Genomic DNA, 9,807 nt, shown 5'->3' with positions numbered 1-9,807 from the left:
TACACAAGGTACATCATACACAGTCTTAGGTTTTGGTGGACCCCAAATATTCATTGGGCGTCCAAAGACAATCTCGTACGGTGTAAGACCGGTTCGAGAGTGCGGTACCGATCTAATTGACAATAACGCCAGCGGTAAAGCATCTGGCCAAGTCAAAGACGTCGAAGCTTGGATTTTAGCGATCTTGAGCTTCAGTGTACCATTATACTTCTCGACTAGTCCCGCAGATTGAGGGTGAAACACTGCGTGGAACTTCTGGGTGATGCCCAGACCCTTCAAAACATACTTTATAACATCCGCTATAAAGTGGGGTCCGTTATCACTCCACAGAAGTCTACAAACGCCATATCGAGGGAAGAACTCCTTCAACAGCATCTTGGCGGTAGTCATTGCAGTATTGTCTTTCGCAGGGTATGCCTCAACCCATTTGCTAAAGGCACAAACCACTACTAGAACATACTTCAAATTGTTACAGCGCTCAAGCTGGATGTAATCCATCTGCAAAACCTCAAAGGGTGCAGTAGGTGTTACAAATCCTCCTGCTGGAGTTCGAGTACCCTTTCCTGGGTTGTACCTCAGGCAGATCATACAGGTCTGCACCACCCTCTTTGCCGTGCTAGCAATCTCTGGATGCTCCCAGACTTGGGTAAGCAATTTTACAATTGCGGAAGCTCCAACATGTGCTAGCCCATGTGCCATTTGAACCATAGGTTGTACAAAAGCCGTGGGTAATTTCCATCTATCCATCTGCTTATTTCTCCAGCAACCCTCATCATCCAATTCTCCCTCACTGGACCATTGCTCCCGTTCTTTATCAGAAGCCGTCCTCTGTATTTCTCGTACTTCTTCCTTCGCATCGTGCCATCTTTCTACTTGCGACTTCACTACATACATGGCAGTAGCACCGGGCTGCATCGCAGTCTCCCGTGCCACCCGGTCTGCTAACGCATTCCCTTCTCCAACTTTATCGACTACTTTCCTATGGGCGCTACATTTAACGATGGCAATTTTCTTCGGATATGTCAATGCAGTTAAAAGATTGTGAACTAACTCCCCATGCATTATTTGTACTCCATGTGACGTTAAAAACCCTCTCTCCTTCCAGAGCAGGCCGAAATCGTGCGCTACTCCGAAGGCATACCGGCTATCCGTATAAACATTCACACACAATCCTGTACTGAGCTCACATGCTCGTGTTAATGCTATTAGTTCCGCTGCTTGAGCTGATTTCTGTGGTATGCGTGCTGTCTCCACTATTGTTTGCAATGTGGTAATTGCATACGCTGCTGAAGTCGTACCATCTGGTAGCTTCAGGCATGACCCGTCCACCCACAGTTCTCCATCCACATCTGGAAAGGGCGTATCCTGGAGATCAATACGACCCTTTGTTTGTTCTTCAGTCACAAGAATACAATCATGTGCTTTCTGTGCTTCAGACTGATTCTCGGGGTATGGCAACAATGTGGCCGGATTTAACGTTACGCACCTCTTTAACGTAATATGAGGAGCCAAGAGCGTCAGCTCATATCCCGTTAAACGGGCGCTGGTCAAATGCTGCGTCTTTGTCTGATTAAGCAGGGCATCAACAGCATGGGGGACTAATACCAACAGCTTATGAGATAACACAATTCCCTCGCTTTGGCGTATTGACACAGCTGTCGCCGCAACCGAACGAAAACAACCAGGCAATGCTCGGGCAACAGGGTCAGGTACAGCCGAAAAATATGCACAAGGGCGCTGCTTGTCGCCGTGCATCTGCACTAAAACTGATAATGCACATCCATCTTTTTCATGCACATACAGCGAAAAAGGTTTTGTATAATCAGGAGTCCCTAACACTGGTGCTGAACAGAGGGCCTGTCGCAATTTCTGGAAGGCAGTGTCACACTCATTTGACCAAGGAAGCGGAATAGGTGTGTCTTTTGTCAAAAGGGCTAACAATGGCTTGGCTATGTGTGAAAACCCTAGTATCCATTGCCTACAAAACGAAACAAGACCCAAAAATGCACGCACGTCCTTCTGCGTGGACGGCGTCGGCGTGTCCAGAATTACTTGGACACGATCTGGTGTGAGTGCACGCCCCTCCTTAGACAAAAGGTGACCCAGATAAGTCACCTTTGGTCTACAGAACTGCAACTTTTTCCGAGATACTTTGTGATTGTGGGATGCCAAAAAGGAAAGTAAAGACAACGTACTCGTTTCACACAACTCCGGAGTGTCAGCCGCCAGCAAGATGTCATCAACATATTGAATGAGGGCGACACCCTCGGGCAGAACAAAGGAGTCCAATTGTCGTTTCAAAGCTTGACTGTAAATGCTAGGGCTTTCCGTGTAGCCCTGAGGGATTCTACAAAATCGATAAGACCTATTATTTAGCGTGAAACCAAAAAGGTATCGGCTATCGGGATGAATAGGAATCGAAAAGAAGGCATTTTTCAAATCAATAACTGAAAACGTGGTCGCCGTAGGCGGGACCAAAGTAAGCAACGTCGTGATATCAGAAACCACTGGGTACTGAGGTATCACGATCTTGTTTACTTCTCTCAAGTCAATTATAAACCGATAGACTTTGGCATCCGTATCCTTTTTCAAAATGGGTAGAATCGGGCTATTACAGACGTTGTAGGGAACTTCCTCCACTACTCCCACCTTAATCAAATCCTGCACAATCTGTATAAGAGCCTCTTCCCCCTCCTGGGAAATACGATACTGTGGAAGGCGTGGTAACACCGCCCCCTCCTGGACACTAATGTGAACAGGCGGAATCACCATCTGTCCCACATCAGTATCCGAAGTGGCCCACAAAGCACAAGGGAGGGTAGCTAACACAGCATCCTCTGCAACCACACACATCCGTTCAGTCCGGGGGTAATTGTCATTTAATATCACCCGCACTCCAGCAGGGGAGCAGCGGATCGTAGCTCTGAAGTGCTTTAACATATCAAGGCCCATAATGTTGTCCGGCGTGTTCGGGGCAAGCAAAAACGGACAGGGTGCAGAAAAAGAATCAACCTGAAATGTGAGGGGCCGCGAAAGAGGGCTTCGGGAGAGTGTACCGTCAAACCCTACCGATGTAACCATTAAGCCAGATGGGGGAGCCCTCGGAACCAATTGTTTAGACAGCGCACTACGAGTCGCTCCTGTATCCACTAGGAACTGATCAGTAGAACCCAAAACCTCAGCTGATACGTAAGGACCCTTCTGATCAACCGGCACCTCAACTGATTCTAACCCCCATCCAACGCATTCCTATGCATGCTGAGAATCATGGTACCCAGAGCGGTCAATCCCCGACACTTGATACTGGTTTTGTCGATCGAAAACATTAGGCCTATCTCGTTGCTGCCCGGCAGGGTCAAAACTAGCGTGATCGTTAGAATTCCCTCTAAAATTCGAGAAACCCCCTCTACCTCTCAGGCCACCCTGATTGTGTCCCTGACGCGAAGCATGCAACGCCGGGCAATCTCTGGCCCAGTGTCCCGATTGCTTACAATACGCACATTGATTCCTGTTCAAATCAGATCGACCCGAGGGAGGACCATAAAATCCTCCCCTACCTCTATTGACACCCCGGCGGGGCGGACCATATACTTGCGCTAACATCACCTTCGTTTTTAAATCCTTCGATTTCTTCTCCTCCTGCCCCTTAGCTTCTTGCTCCTGGCGCACATAATACTGAGCTATAGTCAGGAGGGCTGTCGGGGTCGCAGTGGACCAAGAACTTTCACTCGCTTTTAGGCGGGCTGCGATCGCCGGTAGTAAATTCGCCACATATTTATCAGCAAAGAGGTGTCGACCCGTATCATCCGTAAGTGACTGACCACTAAAATCATGAAACGTCTCCTCAAAGCGCGTAAAGAAATCTGCAACTGATTCATCAACTTTCTGCTTACACGAGGCTAGCATATTCCAGTCAATCTTTTTAGGGGGGATGATTGTCTTCAACTTAGTCAGAATAGCAGCAGGGAGATCTAAGATAAGCTGAGGTGGTTTCTGCGCGGGCTTCCTCTCCCTATCCTCATCCTCAAGCTCAGACCACCGAGCCTTAAAAGCGGCAACATCATCCACCTTCCGCACAGATCGCCACATATCTGGTGGTAAAATAAGCCCAAAGAACAAATCTATATCTGCTAAGGTCATAGTACAAGAATTCAAGGCCCCCTCGACTTCTTCGTAAAAGGCCGCTGGATTCTTGCGGGGATCAGGCAACGCATTCTTTAATGCCATGACGTCAGCCCTGTGCCAGGGAGTATAAACCCAATTGTACACAAAATATCCCTTAGCATCGGCGGAGGTAATATCCGAACTAGTCCCCGCTCCTTTAGGAGGAACATACAAAGGCGCCGCCTCTCGCATTGGTTTAGCATGCACTAGGTCGCTCTTATCTGACTGAGAGGTGGATGAGTGGCCATCTCCGGTATGCGAATCCGACTGCTTCTCCTCCTCAGCTTGTTGGCGTGCTTTCTCTTTAAGGTCCCTCACCGCGTCCCGCAACGCAAACAGCCGCCGAACCGCATCAGGCGCCTTAGAGGGAGAGAAAACACCATTACGCAATGCTTTAGCATCTGATACCACATCGTCAGGCTCAAAAACACTGGAATATTTCCGAAATGCAGCAATCACTTCATCAGAAAAGTGGCCCAAAAAATACAACCTCTCTCTATCCTGCCACAACTCCCAGGAATTCAGCAACTCAGCAAGGGATAACTTGCCCTTAAGTGCACGATAGGAAACTTGCCGAAGCTCACCCATTCGGTCAGCCGATAACATGGACCGCGTGTCTACCTTACCCGAACCCGATCCAGAATCTTGTGGCCTCGGGGCAGACGCGCCGACATAAGGGGGCGGAGAACGATCTAATAAATAAAAATCATCGTCAGGATTATTAAGGACAGGATAAAGTGATTGACGAACAGCATATTGACCCGAGACTTGCAACCGACGCTCTTTCTCTTGTCTCTCCACCAGTTCTCTTTCCTCCCGACGCTTTGCTTCCTGTGCTCTCACATGATCATTCTTCCGTTGCTCTTTATCAAACAGCACTTTCTCACGTTTCTCTCGCTCACGCACTTCCTTCACCCATAATCGCACACATTCAAACATGTCTTGACGAGCACGCCGCTTACACATACACTGTTCCACATACTCAATCTTACGCATATCAAACGATCCATACAAAGGCCATCGCAACTCAGGATCCTTCTTGGTGTATTTCCTCCATATCGTGCTGTACATTATAGAGGAAAGCCCATGCTTCACATACATATCCCTATTAGGAGTCCCCTCTGGGGGGGCTGGAGCAGATTCCTCGAGGTTTAACCGGTTTCCAAAACAGCAGCACCACTTACGGAGTGCGCTAAAAGCAGGCATGCTCAAAAATAATACAAAATATGCACTATTATCAAAAATGACACTTAAACGTTGTGCCGTTCAAAGTTACACAGTTCTGGAGAAATATCTCCACATTACCTGCCTATATGTGTTGCAACGCATATATTCTCACAATAGCCAATACAAGATATGACCGGTCATCACAAATCAAACTCAAATAGCCAAACCAGGCTTCAAAAACTCGGAGCAAGTACCGTACAACGGTTCTTACCAATCAAGAGTCCAGATTCCAACTGCCAAGCTCCAAAATTTGCCCAAACGGCTGTCACGGCAGGACCGACAGAAGAGGTCTCAGTCGAGGACCGGCGCCACCCAGATGGTCAGCTCGGAAGGGAAGGAAGAAAAACCTCGGGATGCCAGGACTAAAGTGCCTCTGGCAGTGATCACATCCCCGGCCAAATTCCTCACCTTCGTCGCGACCAATCCTTCGAGCATCCGAGTCGCCGATGAGCCCCACGTTGGGCGCCAATTGATGAATACAGGCCCCAGCTAGGCCCGCAGGACACAAGGGTTCGCTCTCCTGCAATGGAATCTATAAGGAAGTTGGCACGGAAACTGCAAAGTACAAAGACAAAGTTTATTAACCCTTAAGGGTGGTCCTACAATCCATACAACATCCTTCAGTATTGCATAGAGTAGCACAAAGAACTTGCGTACACGGTCCCCTTTTATACACAGCAGAGGGGCTCATAAGTGGGTGGATACAACATGAGGCAAAGAATATTACCTTTTATGGACATTTTCGATACAAGATCATTATGTGGGCGGAGCTGACACACTCCTTGAGCCCGCGAAAACATGGTCAAGCAAGGGCTAACTGATAACAGATGTGGTCAAGCCTGGGCATGCGCCAGACGGACAAAGGAACTATTTATAGACTGTTACTAGGCAGATTGCAAGAGCAACTAACACGAAGATAGGACTCTTCTCGTGTTGAGCACGTGGAGACATGACAATACAAAATGGAGTCCAGACCTTAGTCAACATAACGAGAGAGACTTGGTCATAAAAGGGGAATTCATGTCTTCAGTGAATGCTTAATCACATCGTGGTTTTAATTTACAACACTCACTTCTTTCGGGAAAAACTCCGGGCTGATCATTAACTGGTCCAAATCCTGTGTGTATGTTATTTCCGGTGACCTTTCCCCCTTGCCGAATAGGTTTCCCATTCAAATTTCGCAATCCGGTTTCAAGTACTTGGGGATCTATGTATCGTTGGACCCGGCGGTCCGCCATGAGCATAATCTCCTTCCTCCTCTCCGGCGATTGAAGTTGGACGTGGCTCACTGGCGTAGGTTGCCGTTGTCGCCACTCGGTCGAGCGGCACTTTTTAAAATGATGTCCCTGCCCCGATTTCTCTACGCACTCCAGAACTCCTTTGATATTATTCCGGCGGCCTACTTCCGGGAGGTGGAGGGTCTACAGAGGAGACTTATTTGGGACGGTCGCGCTCGTATCGCTCTTGCAAAACTGACTCTCCCCTGGTATGACGGGGCATTGCGCTCCCGGACATCAAGAGGTACTATTGGGCCTCCCAGCTGTCCGCTGTCAACCATGCTACGTATGCACCCGGCCCAAATCCGGCTTTCGAGATGGATAAATATCAGTTGCCTGGTGGCAACTTCAATAGAGCGCTCTATTCTCGGACGGCGGGGAGGAACCTAACGGGACCCACTTGGATTGCAGTGCGTGCGTGGAAGGATGCCAATGTGGCCATGCGTTGGAATGATCGCCTAACACGAGCGACCCCCCTGTTTGCGTCGGACGGATTGGGATGCCTCTGGACGACGAAAGGTTTTGAGAACTGGGATATGATTGGCATTAGCAGAGTGGGTGATCTCTGGGTGAAAGGTTCTGTCAAATCCTTTGCGGCGCTTCAGAGTGAGTATGAGCTGAGTGAGAGGGAGTTTTTCAGGTACGCACAGGTTCGCCACGCTTTGCTGTCGGTTTTCAAGGCCGGTACCACGATCCCCGCAGCTTCACCACTCGAGGACCGTATACTTGATGGTCATCTGCCCGATAGTACGATTTCTTTGATTTATAAGAAGTTAATCAACAGTCGGGTGGACCTCCTTGTGCATCTTCGGGAGGCCTGGACCGGAGACGGGTTGGAGTTGGGTGACGAGGACTGGCAGTCTGCATTGTCTTCCCCGAACGAGGTCGCCATTCCTGCCCGTCTCGGTCTTGTCCAGCTTAAAATTCTTCACCGTGTGTATGTGACGGGTCCTCGTTTGGTTGCGATGGGTTTTTCTTCGGATGGGCTGTGTAAGCGCGGCTGTGGTATGAGTGCCACCTTCCTTCATATCCTTTGGGAGTGTCGCGAGGTTGCGGCTTATTGGCGCCGTGTGCATGCGGTAATGGAGTGTGTCACTGGGGTTGCTCTGTTGCCTGAGGCTCGTCGATGTTTGCTGAATGTATGGGAGCCGAATGATTACAACGTTGCCCAGGCCCGGTGGGCGGCACTTGGGAACATGATTGCAAAGAGGGATATCGCGCAGCTTTGGGGTTCCCGACGGCCTCCCACCATGTCAGTGTGGAAGGAGAACATGGACTGGTGTATGTTCAGGGAGAAGACGGTATATCTGGTTCGGGGCAAGCCTGGGGCGTGGGGTAGAATTTGGGGTCAGTGGAACGCCTACCGAGGTAACATTTGTACGCCCCCTTTTGAAGATACTTCTGATATTTCCCTGTCCCCCTGATCCTGGGGTTCCCTGAATACTGTACTCTTTACGCTGATTGTTCTGGCTTCCCCGCTGCCTCCCCCCCCCCCGGTCATCTTTATTGACCTCCTGATTCTTTACCTGGTAGGGTGGGGTCCCCCCGTCGGCGCTTGACACCGTCTAGACTGTTTCTCGCCTTGAGTTTTGTTTTTCTTTTTTGTTCGTTTTCTTCTTTTCAAAATTTTAAATATCAGTATTCTGCCTAACTTCTGAGTTGCTGAGCATAACTTTTGTAATCCTGCTGCGCCTCTGGGGATCAGTCGCTGCTTTGTGACGTCACGTAATTTGCATGCATGTGCTAGCGGCCGGCCCTGGTGGTTGTAGGCCCACGTTTGTACTGTTGGTTTTCTGCACAATAAAGTTTAAAAAAAAAAAAGAATGGTATCCACATACACAACCTACTTTACTCTCCTCTTTAGAATAGAAACTTGGATGGGATAAAATGCTGCACCCATACTGCATGAGGAGGCCATACTTCGGGGCTAAATTATGATTGACCCATAACACTTAAACACATTATGCAGTAGGATTAGTAGCCACGTAAATTCAATGTTGAAATAGATTATCTGGTTGTTTGATCTCCATTTTATTGTTGAGTATGACAAAAGAACAGCTAACACTTTTTTCACTCGGGCTTACAATACTACTGTAAGCTTTCTCAAGGCATGATTCAGTATTAATGACCAACATTCATGTTAAAAATCATCGATGGTTAAGAGTCAATGCTTGATCTGCACAATTTAAACAAAGTCTGTTATGAGTTCACAGTCAATTGTTTCATGTTCTCACTGCTTAATTTGAGCCAGGGGTTTCTGATGCCGGGCACTGGCAATTAATTGACATCACCAGCACTTATGACACTCTGCCACATAGTCGCGCTGTGCGTCTAATTTAGTGATGAGCACTCCAATGGTTGTTAATTTAGAATACATAAAAAATCATAAATACTTGCCTCCAAAGCCATTATTATTGCTTAGGGGACCTGGAATAGTTTGAATTGTCACTCTTGTAGGTGTGTGATGGTTAATAGTAGTGCTGGTATTGTCATTGGCAGCACTTGCAGGGGTAATAGGTGCTGCTAGCTGCTGCTGCATGCTGATGAAGGCCCTGGTACTTAGCTTTTTACAAATTAAGAACTGTATGTTCCCTCGTTCATGGGCAGCTATTGCGGTGCTCTTCTTGCTTAATACTGCTTGAACTGTCCAAACAGTATCATGCATAAAGAGCATCCCAAGTAGTGCTCGGTGTTTGGACAAATTATCGGATTAGAAAAATCGAGTGGAGGAAATATAGGAAAAGAAAATGGTGACTCAAAAATATTGTGATGCATAAATATCGTAAGGAATATCGATTCTTCAGGTAAGCAATATTGTTTTCAATAATATTGTTGCTGTTAATATCTTTCAATAGTATAGTTGTATGTGTGTTAGTTCATACATTACTTTTATGTGTTATGGTTTGAATAAATGTTATTCATATTTTGAAATATAGTTTGTAAATTTAAATGATTTATAAAAATGTTATTTAATTGCTGATAGCAATTTATATTGTTGTAGCAGGTTGCTAGGTTTGTAGGGGTGTAGGATGGAAAGTTAATTAATTATGATTAATTAATAATCAATTATGAATAAATTATGAGTTATTTAATTGCTTAGTAAATATATAAATTGCGAAATAATTTTATTTTTAAAGTT

This window comes from Triturus cristatus, chromosome 5_2, assembly GCF_964204655.1.
Source record: "Triturus cristatus chromosome 5_2, aTriCri1.1, whole genome shotgun sequence".
Taxonomy (NCBI): domain Eukaryota; kingdom Metazoa; phylum Chordata; class Amphibia; order Caudata; family Salamandridae; genus Triturus; species Triturus cristatus.
Note: the sequence above shows the minus strand (reverse complement) of the source record.